Source organism: Diceros bicornis, unplaced genomic scaffold (assembly GCF_020826845.1).
Source record: "Diceros bicornis minor isolate mBicDic1 unplaced genomic scaffold, mDicBic1.mat.cur scaffold_207_ctg1, whole genome shotgun sequence".
Lineage (NCBI taxonomy): Eukaryota > Metazoa > Chordata > Mammalia > Perissodactyla > Rhinocerotidae > Diceros > Diceros bicornis.
Window position 1 is genome coordinate 1,738 of NW_026691096.1, and position 19,135 is coordinate 20,872.

General features: G+C 38.3%; 1 pseudogene; it reads right to left on the reverse strand.

Annotated features, from left to right (window-relative positions):
* Nucleotides 1–557: 557 nt before the first annotated feature.
* LOC131402665 (5'-3' exoribonuclease 2-like) lies at nt 558–18,610 on the reverse strand (annotated as a pseudogene).
* Nucleotides 18,611–19,135: the final 525 nt, after the last annotated feature.

The window sequence follows — 19,135 nt, forward strand, 5'->3', positions numbered from 1 at the left end:
AAGAATCCAATTTTCCTATTATAAATTTTAAGTATATAGCTAATGGGAATCTTCTCTGTCATGAACTATAGTTGTGCATATGCAAGTTCGTGGTTTTTAAAAATATATTTATCTCTTAACCGAAAGCCTTTTGCATATTTCATTTTAAAGAAGAAACTTTTCAATTGAGATGATTAAAACAAACTATATCAAGTAACCAAATGTAACTGAACTTTCTGGGTTAAGCAGCTTGAAAATTTAATCTCATAACAGTAACATTCAGATCACACAGAGCTAAACACCTCATGTCTAGCCGATCTAGTGCCTGGTCTCAGAGGGAAAAGTGGCTCGGAGGACAAAAACCAGCATGCATACTAATCTAGATACTTAGGTTTAACAGCTATAGCTTACACATCTCACTGGAATTTACTGACTATCCTAACCCTCCACATTAATTACTGGTGGATAAAAAGATCACAGGCAAGCATCTGAAGGCACTGCTGCTCTAAGCTAAATAGCATTAATTAGACGGCATCTATTTCAGCAATTTGCTAACAAAGTGCTACCAAAATATGGCTTCACCTGACGTTATCCTCTGGTTCAGGTTCACTGTCACTGTCTTCTGCTTTTCGCTTAATTCCTCCTATCGGAGACGGGGAGCCATCAGAAGTGAAACTCGTATTAGGAGATACTGAAGGACTCTGTAGACAATTATGACATTACAGAGGAAGGATTTAATTATTCATTTCACATAAGAAGTTACATCCAATTACTGTTACCACCATGCTCCACAGTAATACATTTTTTTTTAAGCTATTACATAGATATGGTAAATATATTTAGAAAGTATAAAGACTGATCTTGGCATACTCTACCTCTCCAAAAAAGAATAATATAGTACCAAGCCTCCTACGCTTAAACTCAAAAGAATTTGAACATTAAGGTAAAAACTGCTTCAGAAGAAATAAGAAAAACTTAATTTCATAGATTTTTTTTTTTTAATTATAGGACTTGAACATTTTCTTCCTTTGGTGGTTCCCTCGTGTTATGAATTTGTGATCACTTTCCACCAATTAACTAACAAAGCTGTAAGGGGAAAAATATATATATATGTATATAAATTAATATATAAAATACTCAATGCTGGTGAGAATAAAGTTAGATGTAAGTGGTTCAACCTAGTACAACCATTCTAGAAAGCAACAGTTTAATGAGACTCCGCCAGATATCTGTTAAACTATTTTATACCTGTTGTTTTAAAATTCATTGTACAAATAAAATCTATTAGTCATCTTAGAAAAATGCAGCTTTTTTTATTTCAAAGACTTGGATACCACTTTAAATTTACCATTATCTTCCCTTTGTACCTAACTCAACGAACATAGTAGCACCCTAAAGTATTTTAATATTTAACTAAAAAATTAGGGGCAGCTTGGTGGCATAGTGGTTAAGTTCACACACTCCGCTTCAGCGGCCCGGGGTTCACAGGTTCAGATCCCGGGCGCACACCTACACATCACTCAGCAAGTCATGCTGTGGCGGCATCCTACATACAAAATAGAGGAGGATGGGCATAGATGTTAGCTTAGGGCCAAACTTTCTCAGCAAAAAGAGAAAGATTGACAACAGACGTTAGCTCAGAGCCAATCTTTCTCACACACACACACACACAAAAACTAAAATGTTCTGCAACTTTAATGTTAAATGACCAAAAACCGAAGTGGCAGAAAATGTTCTCATGGTAAAGTTTTTCTTCTGTTACTCACAGTATATTAGATATTTCAAGTAAATTATTTTTAAATCAAGAACTCAGGAGCCTATTTTAATGATACTGTAACTAAAACCTCAGCATGAAGGTAGTTCACAACAAAGGCCAAGAAAAGTTACAACAAAGCAAAACTATATTTCACATAGAGCTCACAACACTTTCCTTTAATAAATGTATAATATCAATTTTATTCATGATACTGTATGGCTAATACTATCAAAAAAAAAAAAAAGAAAAGAAAAAAGAAAACAGGGGCCAGCCCTGTGGCCTAGTGGTTAAGTTTGGGGCCCTCTGCTTCAGCGGCCCGGGTTCAGTTCCCGGGCACAGACCTAAAACACTCGTTGGCAGCCATCTATATACAAAATAGAAGAAGATGGGCACAGATGTTAGCTTAGGGCAAATCTTCCTCAAGCAAAAAGAGGAAGATTGGCAACAGATGATAGCTTAGGGCCAATCTTCCTCACCAAAAAAAACCCAAAAAAAACCCCCACAAAGAATAAAAATAAATCCAGGAAGGCACTGTTGTACTTGGAAAATGAGATGGGTATTTTCCGGCAGACACATCTGAGTCTGAAATACCAAGTCCAACCTTTAACAGCTGTATGGCCTTGGGCAATTTATTTAACCTCTGTCAGCCTCAACTTCAAACAGGGACGATACTGTTCTATCTCTTTACAGGTTATAGCAAGGAGTAAATGAAACAATATCTGTAAACATCAAAGCTGCCTGCCTGGCGCATGGCGGTTAACCATTCAGGAAGTCGTCTCTATTAGATTTTAAACAACACTAATCCATTTGGATTAAATTAGGAGAGTGATGTTCCTGTCAATCATCTAAGTACAGAGAAGGTGTAAACAAAGCAATCTTTCCCAAATTCACAAACAAGATATAAATTATCTTTAGACAACAAAAATAATACACCTTCAAGGGAAAAAAAGAAGAAAAGAAGGTGTTTGCTCTTTAACGCTAAAGATCTGCTGCTCTTTTCTGCTCTATCTCTACTAACAAAAGTATTCAGAAATATTCTTTCCTAAACATACCAGAGTCATACCAATTCATTCAAATTTCTTTTTAAAAAGCTGTTTTTGCAATCAAAGTTGATTAAACTGAGAATGGTCGCAAATATAATGAAACTACACTTCAGAATGCAAAATTTAAAAACAAATTTATGAGGAAACAGAAGCTATCTAATAAAACATTAACCATGTTGACCATCAGTAGATACCAGTCAAGTACTGGAGCCCAGCACACCCAAACAGCTCAGAAAAAATAACACAGCAAAAATCCATAACTGTAAAGGCTTCCTTTAAATAAACTGGTCATTTGGCTTCATGATTTCCTTAAATTCAACACATTCTAGATGAAAACTCCTCTATGCAAAGATTCCAGTAGAAATAACTGTGTCAAGGAGAATTAAGGCAGGATCAAATAAGCAACCTAATCACCAATCTCCCCATTCCTATTCCCATGGCAGACATTATTAATCAATATAGTCTAATCCTGTGGAGCCTGAATATTGGAATCTTTCTCAAAGCAATCATAGCTGGCAAAGTTTAAACCTACCTGCCTCCCTGAGATTAAGAAAAAAGCATTTTATCATCAACGTGGTCTTAGCAATACTAGTCACTCGCAGTTCATTCTGTGAGGACGGTAGTCACTATAATCTTAAATGATGGACATCAGCTTTTTCCATTCTACACAAGAATCTCACTGCAAAACCTTTCACTGACTCTCCATATCCCACTCTGTTAATGGTGTAAGGAATAAGACAAGAAAGGAAAAACAGACCAAAAAACACAACAGAAACCCCAGCCGCTTCTCTCAGAAGATGCAAAATCTGTTTCCAAATTCCAAATCTAAGGTCCTAAAACTTCTAAGTGTGAATTTATGGGAATATAAATTCAACCAGTCTCATGATATGGCAAAAATTTCACATATAGGGTTGCCTTGTGATAAAGGATTTGAGCATCAATAGGATAACTATTAGAATAATGAAATTTAAATATCCCAACTTATGTAATTTCCTTGGATATATCATAGCAAAAGTTTACATAGGATACTGTACCTTATATAACATCTTTCCTCCCTCTAGAACATTCTCTCTTTCTCTCGTGCCTACTAGCCTGAAATAAGCAATAGCTTTGATTACCTTTTGTCTGTGTACATTAGTTCACGGTCTGTTCCCTTACCCCTGCTGCTGCCCTGCCGGGTGCTCTGAGCTCATGGTCTGCTGCTATTACAAGAAGCTACTGAACAGAGCATAGCCTTGCTGGCTGAGATGATTTGCTTCTGCAGTCTGGATTACAACGTTCAAATAAGGAGGAATACCATGAGGCAAATCCATTCAGTTCCTGAGTTTATAAATAGGGACCAACCGAGCCAGCCCTGATGGCCTAGCGGTTAAAGGTCGGCGCGCTCAGGGCTGGCCCCGTGGCTTAGCGGTTAAGTGCGTGCGCTCCGCTACTAGCGGCCCGGGTTCGGATCCCAGGCCCGCACTGAAGCACCGCTTGTCCGGCCGTGCTGAGGCCGCGTCCCACATACAGCCACTAGAAGGATGTGCAACTATGACATACAACTATCTACCGGGGCTTTGGGGGGGGAAAAAAAAAAAGGAGGAGGATTGGCAATAGATGTTAGCTCAGAGCCGGTCTTCCTCAGCAAAAAGAGGAGGATTAGCACGGATGTTAGTTCAGGGCTGATCTCCCTCACAAAAAAGTTTGGCGCGCTCCGTTTTGGCAGCCCAGGTTCGGTTCCCGGACGCAAAACCACCTCACTTGTCTGACAGTAGCCATGCTGAGGTGGCGGTTCACATAGAACTAGAAGGACTTATAACAAGAATATACAACTACGTACTAGGGCTTTGAGGAGGGGGAAAAAAAGAGGAAGACTGGCAACAGATGTTAGCTCAGGGCAAATCTTTCCCAGCAACGAAAAAAGAGCTCTAAAAAAAATTTGGATAATGAGAGCTACCTTAAAATATGTATTCAGATATATTCCACGTCTGAGTTGGAGAGGGAGAGTGTAGGCAGTGAGGAGTACCTGTATTTGACAAACTGAGGAATACTACTCTGCAAAATGCCCATAACTGATCCCTGGGAGAAAAGGGGAAATATGGCAGCAAAACCACCCTCTTCTCTTGCTCTAGCTATGAGACATTTGGATGTCCTGTCATGCTTCTGGCACCATCACCACCCAGTACCTTTGGGGAAGCAGGAAGCACTGTGGCCCGACTGCATTAGAGAAACACTGCAGCCACTTAGCTATCCACATTTACATGTATGTTCTTTTCTTTCACATCATTTAGATATTTTCATATTAATAAGGATTTAACAGAGTTAAAAATATCTCAAGGCAAAAGAAATTGAGAAAAACTATAAAACAAAACAACGCCAGGCTAAGTGATCAAATTCACACACAACTGTAAGAGGCATCTGAAAGTCACCACTCTTCAATGCTACATAAAAATAAGTTACTTACAGAATTATTCTGCATCCTCATTTCATAGGCTGCTTGTCTCGGATTACTGGCTACTTGAGAACCTGGTGAATTTCTTGAACCCAAGGCATGAGGGGTTAATATTCCACCAGGAGTGAAAGCTGGTTGATCTCTCTAACATAAATGGAAATGAATGTAGAAATTAAAATTAAATCACAACACAGTTAGATGACAGGAAGAAATGAAGGCAATGGAAAAGAGTCCCTGCTGTAAGCTCTTTAAAGATGAAATGGATTTCCGTTAACATTACAGGGTTGTCTACAGTTTGATTTGATGGTAACTCACCCTGTAAACAATAGTCTGTAATATTTAATAACTCTGCTATAAAAGTACATATAATACACTTTTCTGATACACAGAAGCTATTCAAATCTCATTAGGTTATTCCCTTATGTTCACTTACAATTTCAAAACGCATGCAAGACACAATTTTAGGCAAATAAAGATAACTATTAAGGTAAAAAAATAAGCCAAGAGTTTGATTTATACTTAGGAAATACAACTTCTATTTATCCTTCACCTTGATGGAATTTAACTCTTTGTTTCCAATTAGTTAGAGCTATGATTATAGCTACAGTAGGTGACAGTCATGGCTGACTGATAAAAGATATTTTTTAAACAGACACTGACTGAAAGAAAATAATAATATATAAGGTAGACATCAAACATGCCCTTCCCTATCTAAGTGGTTTTGAACCCACCTGCAACAATCAATAACTCTACTTTTCTCCCTTATAGGTTCCTGAAATTGCTCGATTCTAATAAAATATAATAATAAAAGGTGGTCCCCAAACTCCATTTGTTTAAAATCCAGTAAGGAAAACAAGAAAAACAAAAACTTAAGAAGTTAAGTGACTATAAAGTGTTATGCAATTAACTAAGCAAACAAATATCACAAGCGAGAAGCACTCGAGTTAAAAGGAAGGACTGCTCAACCTGGATTACAAGCGGAAGCAATAGGGAGGCCTCGTGGAAAATGTAAGATGGGAGGGAGCCGTGAAGTCAGAAACCCATTGAGAGGGACCAAACAAAGGCAATGCTCTGAGTCAGGAGGGACCTGGGATATTTAGAAGACAACTGGGGAAAAGCAGGGTGAGAACTTGACCAGATCATAGTATGCTCTGCACGCCAGACTAAGACAGAACTGGATTCTGCGGAAACTAAGGAGTCACTGGTAATTTCTGAGCAGAGAAACAACAAAGTTTCGAGTGTTGTGTTCTAGGAAGAGTAACCTGACAAGGATATAGACAGAGTGTGGTAACTTTCAAGAAGATACAAAGAGCTAACTATTTTTATTACAAAAACAATACCCAATTACCATAAAAAATTCAAATAGCTAAGTGCTACCCGGCCCCTCTGGCCCATCAAGTGTATCCCTTCAGACTCTAGAGCTTAGAAAGGACTTCTTTAAAAGTGACACCAGCATTCTTTCTCCAGGTAAGAGGCAGCTGGGTAGACATTACGTCCCTAACAAACTACTGGATAAGGAATAAAAAGCTATCTTCCTCCCAAATTGTAAATGTATGTTATTGCCAATCTGATGAAATTAATTAAAACTCACCTTCATTCTCTTTCTTTCTTCTTTCTGTCGTCTTCTAAAACTGTCCTAAAAGTATAACATCCACATATTCTGTCAAATAATTACACAAAAATGTAAGAGTTAAACATTACCAGGAATGATTTGGGAGACAAAGTTTTAAAGGAAGACCCCAGAAACGTAACTAATTAAACTAGGCAATGGACTATATGTTCAAAGTGCTGCTTATCAGAACTTTAGATAGACAGAGAGCATTCTAAATTGAGTTTAGATACACTTTAATTATTCCTCTTAATTTTTTTCAGATAGTTTTTGATATCATTTCAGGAAAGAATGCAAGAGTCATAACAAAGAACCTCTGTTTTACCCTGGAGCAAGTAGCCCACCAATACGGAGAAGATACAAATAAGTAACTCCCCACTTACTTTGGGCCACTCAAAGGCCTCCTTTACCCCAGAAAGCATTCCTCCCACGCCCAAGTTTCTGTGAGCATCAAGGCACTGAGACGACAGCTACGGTGGCCAGGGCTGCTGCTGTGGACAGAAACAGGGGCCAGCAGGTCCTGTACTGACTGTCATTCTACCAGCAGCTGCACTTCCATCACTTCCAAGTCAGTACTGCCACCTGCAATATAACACCCCATTGAGATCTGAAATTTGTGCTTTCTGCCAGGAGAGGGGCTGAATGCTGGACACATGGTGACTGACGACCTTAAAACCTCCTAAGACAGCAACACCACCAATTCCTTTAACCAAGCTTTTGCCCCATCTTTAAACTCATCTAGGTCACCAAGGACCCACAGACTGTGAGATCCATTACTCAGTTTTCAGTCCGTATCTGACCGTGACTCTTCCTTCTTGATCCGTGCTCTTCACTTGGCTTCCAGGACACTACACTCACCTGGTTCTCCTCTTTCACTCTTGCTGAATGCCTTCACTCCTCAACTTCCCAACACCTTAATATTGGCGTTCCTCTTCGCCCAGTACTTGGACCTCTCACTCTCAGGGGAGTAATCATCTAGTCTCACGGCTTTAAACACCATCTACGTGCTGATGACTCCCCAGTTAGGACCTCTCCCCACTCAACATCTCCACTTGGGTGTACAAACTTCACATGCCCCAAATGGCATCCCCACCCCTAGCTTTGTGCCTCCCAGTCTTCTTTATCACAGCAGCTCAGACCATTTTTCAATTGCTCAGACAAAATGCTTTGGAGTCATTCTTAATAGCTTTCCTTCTCTCACCCCTAGCATTTAATTCACCAGCCAAATCCACTAGTTTTACCTTCAAAACATGTTCAGAATCCAATTACCTCTTATCAATCTCCACTGCCACCACATTGGCTCCCTTGGATTATCGCAAAAGAGCCTAATTGGGCTCACTGTTTCTATCTTTGCCTCCATACAGTTAGTCTCAACAGGGCAGTTAGAGTGATCCTTTTATAATGTGTGTCAGATCTTGTCACTTTTATACTCAAAACCCTTCACTGATGCAGAGTGAAAGCTCAAGTTCTTATAATGACCTATAGGGTCCTACCAGATCTGGCCCTCCACCATCTTTCTGACCTCCTCTCCTACCCCTACTACTTTCCCTCTGCTTCCTCTGTGCCTGTCACACTGGCTCCTTGCTGTTCCGTGAACATCCTGGGTAAGCTCCTGCCCTAGAGCCTTTGCACTGGCTATTCCTTCTGTCTGAAATGCTCTTCCTGCAAACACCTGCATGATTACTCCCTCATATCCTTCAAAGTCATCTGTCAGTGAGGCCTTCTCTAGTCATCTTTTCTAGAACTGCAATGTCCTCACGTCCACCTTCCCAGATATTTCCTCATCTGCTTTTTTCTTCACAGCACTTATCACTCTCTAACACATGACACACTTTACTCAGTTTTTGTGTTTATTGTCCATCTCCCGCGGAAGAATATCAGCTCCATGAGGTCAGGAATTTTTGTCTGCTTTTTTCTTTTGTTTTTTGTTGTATCAGTAACACTCAGAATACTATTTGGCACACGGTAAACACTTAATAAATATATGCTGAATAAATGAAGAAGATTTGCAGGACAAAAGGCAAACATCAAAGCTCATAACATAAAAAGCATCATATTTCTGACCTAACTGCTCAATTTTAATAATAAATATTGATGTATTCCTCTTTTACCATGTATTCTGCTGGTCAGTTAAATACCTATTTCTAAGGGTGGTAGTTACACATAAGCAAAATAGGTACACCTGGTTGGACTTGACTGATCTTTAATTTTTGTGTGCTATGAACTCCTTTGGAAGTCTGTCAAAAGCCGGAGACACACTTCCTGGGAAAATACACACACCTAGATACTATTATATTGAATTTCTGAGGGTTCATAAATTTCCCCGATGTCCAACCATGCTGACAAACATCATATGATGTCAGGGATACCAAAAACGATCCAAAGCTTTAAAATGCCCTCTCTGCCAGGCCAGCTGGAAACTTTATTACTCAAACCTGAAGCACTCTGGTATCTATCAAATCCCATACATCCCACTCTAATGGCAAATATCACCAATACTTAATAGTACAGAGTAACCTAAAACCACATAAAAGGACTGTTCTAACGTGAGGCTTTTACACCAAGTACTACACCGTACGTGTAGTTTTTTCTTAAGCATAAATGGCAGCAGGTCAGGTGGAGACACCAGAATTGTTGAAGGCTTAGTTAAAAATGGCTGTCCTGATAGACATTTGATATCCTAGACAAAGTCAGTTATGCTATTTAAATTTTACATGTGAAAAATTCTTGCCATCACAGAAGATTACCAAGTACCAAAGGCTTTAAAAAGAACACTTACAGTCTACTCACACTGGTATATAAAATGGTACCCAAGGTTCTAAAAAAGAGATCACTAGCTATAGCATACAAAGCTGAAGAAAATATAAAATCTTGTCAGATGCAATGACATGTTTTAATCTGTTAGGAGATAATGAAGCAATGTAGCAATATTATTATGTTGCTATTTGCTCAAAATAGCCATATGACTTTTTATAAAATCAGTTTCTAAAAGGATTTCCTTCACTCTCTTTCTAAAAAGCTACTATCTGCTCATTTTACCCACTGCTTGCCTCCCTTGCCACTCTTGCACAATCACCCTGCAACCTACTCTGCCTCCAGGCTACTGTCCCTCCACCCCACTAACTCTTCAGGACCTCTGAACCCCTGGCCATGGACTAGGGGCCTATCTCACTCTGACGCCTCCGGCAGCACCAGTGGCTTCTCATCTCTTCAGGGATTTCCTCCCACCTCTCTAGAACTGACTCCTCTTTCTCCTTAACATCCATGCTTCTTAAGGTTTCTGTTGGAGGCACTTGAACTCCATACAAAACTCCAGGGATTTCAACTTCACACTCATGACGTGAAGTATTCTGCTAATGTTCTCAAATCTCCTTCCAAAAGACTTCTGCCCTGAGCTTTACACGTATCCATCTAACTGCTTCACGGACTTTTCTCCTCTCAGGTGTCCTGTGACCCCTCCAACTCAGTATCTCCAAAAGAAACTCAATTTCCACCTTGTCCTCACACCAACCTGCTCTACCCCCACTGCTTGCTGTCTCATGAACGGCCCAACCACACTCCCAACTGCCTAAGCCAGACTGGACTTCTCACCTAAGCACTCACTCCATCATATGTCATCAATTTCCAAGTGCTTTATTAGTTTCTTTCTTTCTTTCATGTTTAATTGCTTACTCAGAGCTGCAACCCTCTGCCTAGACTGATGCTATCTAACCCAGAGGCCCCTACCCTCCACTACCAGAGTACAGAGTTCCTAGGTCTTCACCTGACTTCCACAGCATAAACATTTCCTATAAAACATGGCATCCACTAGTTCATTCCCAGCATTCTTCCAGTCTTGGAACCCTCATTTCACATCCTGTTGATCAGACATGTGTTTGGATTTTTATCTTAATCAGGATTATGAAGAGAGAAAAAAATTACAGTGCAATTCACACAGTGTGCAATACATAGTTCCACACAGCAAGCATCACAGCCTTTATAAAATAATCAAAGCACTGGCCACTCATGATTACATTGGCGTTTGACACACTATAATAATATAACAATGCACTCAAAGAGGTTAAAAGTACAATCACAGGATCATCATAGCCTATTAGAGACAGGAGCGATTTAGCTACTGCAATAGAAACACTTTACCTCATCATCCTTTCTCTTTTTAAAAATGCTATCCTCAACTTTACCAACTGCTAACATGATCATCTGTACTCTGCAGATTGACATAACCACTTTCTGTAAGGTAACCCTGTAAGTGATGAAATACATGTAAAATGATCTTCTTATAAAAGCAAATACTTCTGTTTTGAAATTATTCAAGAATGAACTCACCCCAGTTTTGTGAACCACATTTTTGTATATGTTAACCAAACGGTCAATTGCACCTTCCCTGCCACCAGGAAACAAACGTTATGTATTAGGACCAGTACGCACTGTAAGCAAGAAGGCTGCAACAGTAGTTTAAAAACTCACACAAACACACATACCAAATCTCTAACGACGACAGGTGAGGAAGGAAGTCATTTCCCACAAAGAAGCACATGAAGACCCAGTCATCAACGCTCCTCTCGACATCAAATGTGAACGGTAGGCTGGCCATGGTGAGCTCTCTTTCCAAATACTACAACCAAAAAGGAATGCTGCCATTAAAGCTATGAAACGGCACTCTGCTTTAGAGCGCTGATTCTAGTGATTATTGCTACCTACCTCACGAAGAACATTAAGACAAAGGAAGATAAACTCTCCTTCTGCACAAGGAAGACTATCTGCAAGTTCATCGTGCTGCAACAAAAGGAGTAAAGATTAAACAAGTCTACTCTAAACCCTGTAATTTTTTTCCAGCCAAACGAACATTATAGCTTTTTTTAAAGCAAGATCCATTTTAATATTACAAGTACTAAATAAAAAAAGAACTCACCAAACCATTTTAAAAATAAAAATTACCCATAATCCCAATCATACCTAGACCAGGGATTGGCAAATGTTTTTTGCAAAGGGCCAGATAGTAAATATATATATTTTAGCCTGTGCGGGACACACAGGGTCTCAGTTGCATATTCTTTCATGTTTTATTTCGTTTTTACAACCTTTTAAAAATATAAAAACCAGGGCCGGCCCCCTGCATAGTGCGTAAGTTTGGCATGCTCTGCTTTAGTGGCCAGGGTTCACAGGTTTGGATCCTAGGCGTAGACCTACACCACTAGTCAGCCGTGCTGTGGCGGCAACCCACATACAACATAGAGGAAGACTGGCACAGATGTTAGCACACGGCTAATCTTCCTTTAAAAATAAAAAATTAAAAAAAAAGTAAAAACCATTCTTAGCTCACAGGCCAAATCTAGAGGGCTGGAGTTTGCCAATCTCTGACGGATAGCCAACCAGTATTTTGATGTGTATGCCTCTAGACCCTTCTCTGTGAGCATACAGTATATTTCTTACCTGCTTTTTTCACTCACTATGTCTTTTAAAGAGGTACCATATTCTTAAAACAGATAGAAACCTCTTTAGAGACTGGATATAATCAAGTGAACCCAAAATATGCAGAAACTAGGAGTAACTTAAAAGTATCAACAAGTTTAAAGTATCAACAAGTTTAATATATTTGATTTGTAGTTCCTTTTAAGAATAACCATTTGAAACATTACTTGTACAAACAAATCATGTGCCATGGACATTATTACCTATGAGACTTAAGCCTCGTATACTTACAAGCTATGTTAGAAAAAGTGGAGAGTAGAAAGAATGAGTACACGCATGCTTTTGAATGTGTCTTTAAAGAGTTTTCAAAGACACATTTCTATGAGAGGGAACAGAGTAAGTAGGTAAAAAATCTAATCAAAAATAGTCTTCTCTTTATTTTAAAAATGAAGCAACCTGAATATATTTAATGCTGTTCAATTATACACTTAAAAATAGTTAAAATGGTATATTTTGTATTATATATATTTTATCACAAAAAAAATAAAATAAAATTTTTAAAAATGAGGCAACTACCATCTCAAATTTCTTACCTTTCTCTTCTTTTCTCTTGGCAAACCTTCACAGTCCTTAACTTCATGTCCAAACTGATTACAAAGAGCACATGGCTTAGGTTTGTTTGGTTTGAATTCTTCTCTAATAATGGTAAAGTTGGGTTCATATGTAGCAAGGCCGAGCATAATGAGATCAGCTATCAATCAACAATGACAAAACACTGAACAGTGAGCACTTTCAGAAGATCCTTACCATAACCAAAGACATAAGACATTACCATAACACAAGACACCAACACAAAGAAAAGCCCAAAGGAGCACACAAACAGAGGCAGCAAAGTCAAAATGCCTAAAACTTCCTAGTAGTTCTCAGTCAACAAGATGTCCCCCAGATACATGGGCCTAGAGTGTAGACTACCACTCAGGAGTCAACACTCGTCCATTTTAAAGGTATGTGCAGCCATATTAAAAGGTAGAAAAATGTAAGAAAAAAATTAAAGATAGGTAAACATTAATCACAGATTAAATAACTCAGTACTAATTTCCTCTCAAACATAAAATCAGCAAGGCACTTTAGAATTTCCAGGCAATCATGAATAATTCATTACTATACACCAACTCATCAACTTGCTATGGTTTAATCCAAGAGACTCAAATTCCAAAGAAGAAACTTACCATCTGCTCCACATAAGCAATGATGAGTGTTTGGGTCATGGTTAGGCTGAGCTAAAGGAGGAGAAAACATATATTTATTATATTTATACCAGAGGAATATCACATTTTACCATTTTCTATATAATGGCTTGTCAATCAGATATTCATAAGTGATTTTTTCCTCTTTGTCTTCTAATGTAATCTATAATTTTATGTTCTCCTTCACCAGGAGCACTAGCATCAGATAAAATAACCTATAAAAGACAGTTTTTAACACTTTCAGCTCATCTCCAATTTTCTAGGACAAAAATCAACAGAACTGAGTATCTTAAAATAAACTGGGATAATTCTATTAAGATGTTATTAATTGGAAATTTTTCTTAATAAGGTGTGTGTGTATTAAACACCAAAACTATTTACTTACCGCATGGAATAGAAAATCAAATGTCTGGGTTAAACTTAGCCATTAGCAAAACCGACCAGTCACAAGTCTCCACCATTCTCACTGCCACCTAAGGACACAGCACTGAAGCACACAAACCCTGGGAGCAATCAATAAAAGACACCCAGTAAACACAATTTCCCACACCTAATAACAGGGAAATAGGCTTATGACCCTAAAATCACACAACAGTTTGTTTAAATTTTACGTAAATACTTAGGAGAACACAGTGATTCTTTCAAGGCAGACCCACGACTTTAATTTTGCTATATTTTGATTTCAAATAGAAATTTTCATTTAAAAATTACTTTCATACATAAATAGATATTTTTTAAACCATGAGTACCATTTTATGGCTTCATAGTGACGGTACGAGGACAAAAAATTGGCATTGAGAGAAAATTCGACTGTCTAAAACTGGATCATGCAAGACATCCCATTTCTAATAACCCTGGCAGCCTCTCCTTTCCTCTGACAGTCAACTAGGATTTCACAGGGGGGAAAAAAGAAAAAAATACTATCAGTCATATCAAAGTATAGACTCAAATATCACCTTCATCTTTTTGAAGTACCAAAATGTGAAACTTACTGTCAAAATTTTCCACCCAGGATCATTATTTAAACGATCAGCTATGTAATAGCGAAGGCATTTAGCAAGATTGTCCATGAACTCGGTTCCCTAAAATGATAGAAGGAAATAAATTAAGCTATCATTTAAGAGTTAGCAATAGCCAGCAAAGTCTGAGACTACTTACTGGTGTAATACAGTTGCTGTCAAATCTTTCTTTTATTTCTTCTGGAGGAAGAAAGCCACCTAGAGAAAAAGGCAATGTTTTGTTATCGCCATAAAAAGTGAGGTAAACTACACAATATTAAGCCCAAACAACAAAAACAGTAAGTTCAAATACAAAAAAATGAGAAGTATTGTCACTTGAGGAACAATGTTCCCCTTTCTGGGAAGAAAATAAGATTCCTCTCCTCAAATTTAAATAAAGCTTTAACAGAAGTGTCAAACAATATATAGTACACAAAAGATACTATATTGTTATATAAAAATATAAAAATTATGATGTTCTTCCTAAGGCCCTCTGCAGCAGAATACACACACGGGTTAGGGGTTCTAATTTGATACCAGTTCTTAAAATAAAGGTGCCTTAGAAAAACAAAATTAGGGCCAGCCTCGTGGCTTAGCCGTTACGTGCGCGCGCTCCGCTACTGGCGGCCTGGGTTCAGATCCTGGGCGCGCACCGAGGCACCGCTTCTCCGGCCATGCTGAGGCTGCGTCCCATGTACAGCAACTAGAAGGATGTGCATCTATGACGTACAACTATACACTGGGGCTTTGGGGGGAAAAATAAATAAATAAAAATTATAAAAAAAAAAGAAAAATTAAAATGCTGAATTTATCACAGCTTATGATAAGAAATAAATGATAAGAAATAAAAATATCAGCTAGAGGGATACAAAAATCCTATTTTTCCCTCTGTATCACTGATTAGCTTTTTCTCAAGACACAAACATATTTCATAACATGTTCAAGAAAGAAGACATCTTTAAAATCAAAGACAATCTGTTATAGATACAAACAGGTTTTAGAGTATTAGTATAAGCTACAGCTAAAAGTAACTATATACTCGCATACTTCTAGCAAATTAAAATAACATAGAATGTATCATAATTGCAGGCTTGACCTGACTACACCATGGTATCCTTTTTCAACTTCCAAGTGTAATATCCTGAGCCAATAAACTGTGGCTTTCCTGGTCTATCATATTGCCCTATGTAACAAAGCACCAAACAAACCACTCTGCTACAACCACGCCCCATCTCACACACAGGTGTCTTGGGAAAGAACCAGTCAGAGTGGGCATGAAGACCTCTTGACCTTTCTCCTCTCTGAGCTTTAGCCAACTCCTACCTATGTACCCATCAGGAATTTCAAGGCTTTGAAGAATTGCAAAAATGGCCACATCCCACCCCTCCCCTCCTCAAAATTGAGAGAACCCTGGGTACCTCACTGCCTCGGTTCCTGCTACATCAATCTAGACTGACAGTGTGTGTGACTTGGTGAAAGCCTGGAATATGGATCACATCATCCCAGGCCTCCTCATGTAGACCTCTGAGTTCTAAGAGGAAGCAATAGGCAAGCTACCAAGACTGATTTGAGGAAAATGTTTACAGAATGCTAGCTTTCTAATAGCCCCCATTAGAAAAAAAGAAGTAAGAAGCACTTAAAATATTTCTGTTTTACAGATATAGAAAAGTTAGCAGAAGAGCTGCACTTGTCCTGAGAGGGACTGACAATCTGCTCTCCCTACCAGAATTCCCTCCTTGTATTCCCAAGTTTCTCTTTTACTACAGAGTTTGGAAACAAATAGTGAAGAATTCCATTAACAACTTTTCCTCAACAGTGAACATAAATTTTCCTTGCATATTCTGGGATTCTAAGTAAATTAAAACCTTATCTATTTGAAAGAAAAAGTTGCCGCCCCTCCCCCTTCTGCATACATCTTATAAAAAGTCCACCTTCAAGACTCATTTTCTTTACCTTTTGCCAGTATTTCTTCCCTGACTCGCTGCTTCTCTACTGCTGCTTCCATTCCTTCCTTTGATGCTCTGAACCTCCTCGAACGCTGCTGGTTCATTTTAGCACGTGGTTCCTGAAAAACATGTATTTCACATTCACATAATATTATTCAAAATATTTGCAACTAAATCTGCACATTATTTTGAATCAGTTGTTTTTATAAAACTAGTACACTAAAATGGAAAAGGTAAGTAATATGTCTAATAATCCTTTCACGACAGACAGGAGATCCTGAGGACTTAAATTTGGACCAAGAACCTAAAAGCTGAGCTCAGTGAGTGACATATCAAATGGACAAACATCCTATGAAGCCACAGCACTTAACAGTGCAGGCCCCACGACCTAATGCCAATTCCACTGGGTTATGGTGCTTCAAAGCACCCAAGAAGAAAGCTCACTTTACTCAAAGACTCAGCCAGCAGACAATGACTACAGAACCAGGATCAGGAAGAGCTTCCTTCTGTCCTTGCCTAAGAGGAAGGACGGTCTCCAAATGAGATCCACAATGCCCTATAAAAGCAAAAGAAAACTACTTGATCTGTAGGACCCCAAGGCACTTCCATTTTGTACTTCCCACAATAAGCTTCATAATCACCACTCTGTCTCTACAAGCACAGCAGGAGACAGGGAACAAGGTTTTTACCAAAAGTACTTTTAAATCATTCTAACCAAGTGAAATTTAAATCACTGGATAAACCTAAATGAAGTGAACTGGACTGTAAGGTTCTGAAGTTACTGAACTGAGTTTTGGGGTTGGAAGGGACTCTAAAGTATCCTGTCTACAAAAAATAAGTTATTTTATATTCTCTTTTAAACAGTTCCCTTTTCTGTAAAATGAGACCACCTAATCTAATTCTTTCAAGCACCAAGTTCTATGATCTACATTTATATTTTAAGAAAAAAACATGTTACAGACATGAGCACGTACACAACGCACACAAATATGTACATATTTTATACTTGATCTAGCAGTAAGGGCATACTGCAGTAAAGTTAAAAATTTTCTTCAAGAAACTTAGCTAATGTGAATTGGAATATGCTCCAAATAAGACATATTCCTGTTCCCTTTATTCTTTACTCCACTTTAACTACAACTTAACAAGTTATCAGGTAGCTAAGATTTTTCTTTGAGTAAAGAGAACCTCACAGAAAAGTTAATCTTCTTGGACCCAAAGTTTTCTGGATTTTCAAAATCATTCCATTAGCTACTACAATTGCTAAATCTAAAAGATAAAGAGAATCTATTTGCATATGGATAAATAAATTTAGGCTTATGATTTACCTTAATTTTCCTTGAACCCTGGTATATAGTTTGCTAACCAATTATAACCTAAGCTACTTGATATTATTATTATAGGTCAGTAAGTTATTCCCCTCTTAAGGTCCTGTGATGACTAATCACAGCCTATAGGATAAAATCCAAACTCCTGAGTGTGGCAGGTGAGGCCTTCTTCAAGTCATCACTCTACTTCCCTTTCCAATCTAAAACTCCTACAGTTGCCCAAATATGTCAGTGTGATCATAGGCATGGAGAGTGTGTTTACCTGCCACATTTGAGAAGTCCATAAGGTCCTCCCTCCCCATATCTGTCCCATCCATCCCCTTCCACTGCCCACCAATCTCCAATTATTCTTTATCCTTCAAGAAATGGGACAAAAGTCACCTCCTCTCTATCTTCCAACTCTCTTAGTAGCACTGATACCTTCTTCCCTCAACATGCTGTATGTGTTATCTAGTGCCTATAAAGCCCATAAATAACTAACTTCACTCATTTATCTAAGTCTCTGTCCCTTTACTGGTAAGCCCTTCAAAAGCAAGGGCAGTCACCAACATCCCCAGCATTTCACAGTACTTGGTACAAAACAGGCATAAAAAGTGTTTGAATGCATGACTGAAGGATGAGGCTTGCTTTCTCAAATTTACCACACTCAATATTTTTCTTTATTTAGCTGACTTTCATTCTAGACACTGGGAACACAGCAAAAACAAAAACGGAAGACTCTAAGTTAATTATTTTAGCACTTACCACTCCATCTATTGCCATGTAGAGAAGTCATCTTGGTCTTACTATATTGAAAAGTCTGTCAATGTATTCAAAAATTGCAACCATCATTTCATCTTCGTTTTTTGGTGCCGGTCTATAATGATAAGCAAACAATGTAATATAATATAGTACTCTTCTGTAACTGGTGATGTCAGTGACAAAAACAGGTTACGTACCTGTCTTCAGGATGAGTACAGGGATGGATGATTCCATTCATATCCAAATACAGATTACCAAACTCCACGTCATTTGGATTAGGTTTACTGGCATCAACAGGAATCTTTACACCATTGCATTCTTTTGGCTATGAGGAAATGATAATTAATAGTAGTTTGATTGTTCAAGTCTGAAATTGATATAACCTAGGCTCAGTAAATACCTGTGTTTCATTTCTGAATTGGAAATAAAACACTTTAAGCAATCTTTAAATTATAAGTTATCTTATTCCTTAAAGCAAACTGAAGTAGATATTTCATTTGTAGAAAGGAGACAGCTTCCAACACAAGTTAATCTTCTCTATGTGGGGGATAGTTATCAAATTTCCAAATCATTCAGTTGTCCAAGCGAGAGACCAGGGGAGTCACCTTAGAATTCTTTTCCCTGACCACCCATTCCAATAAG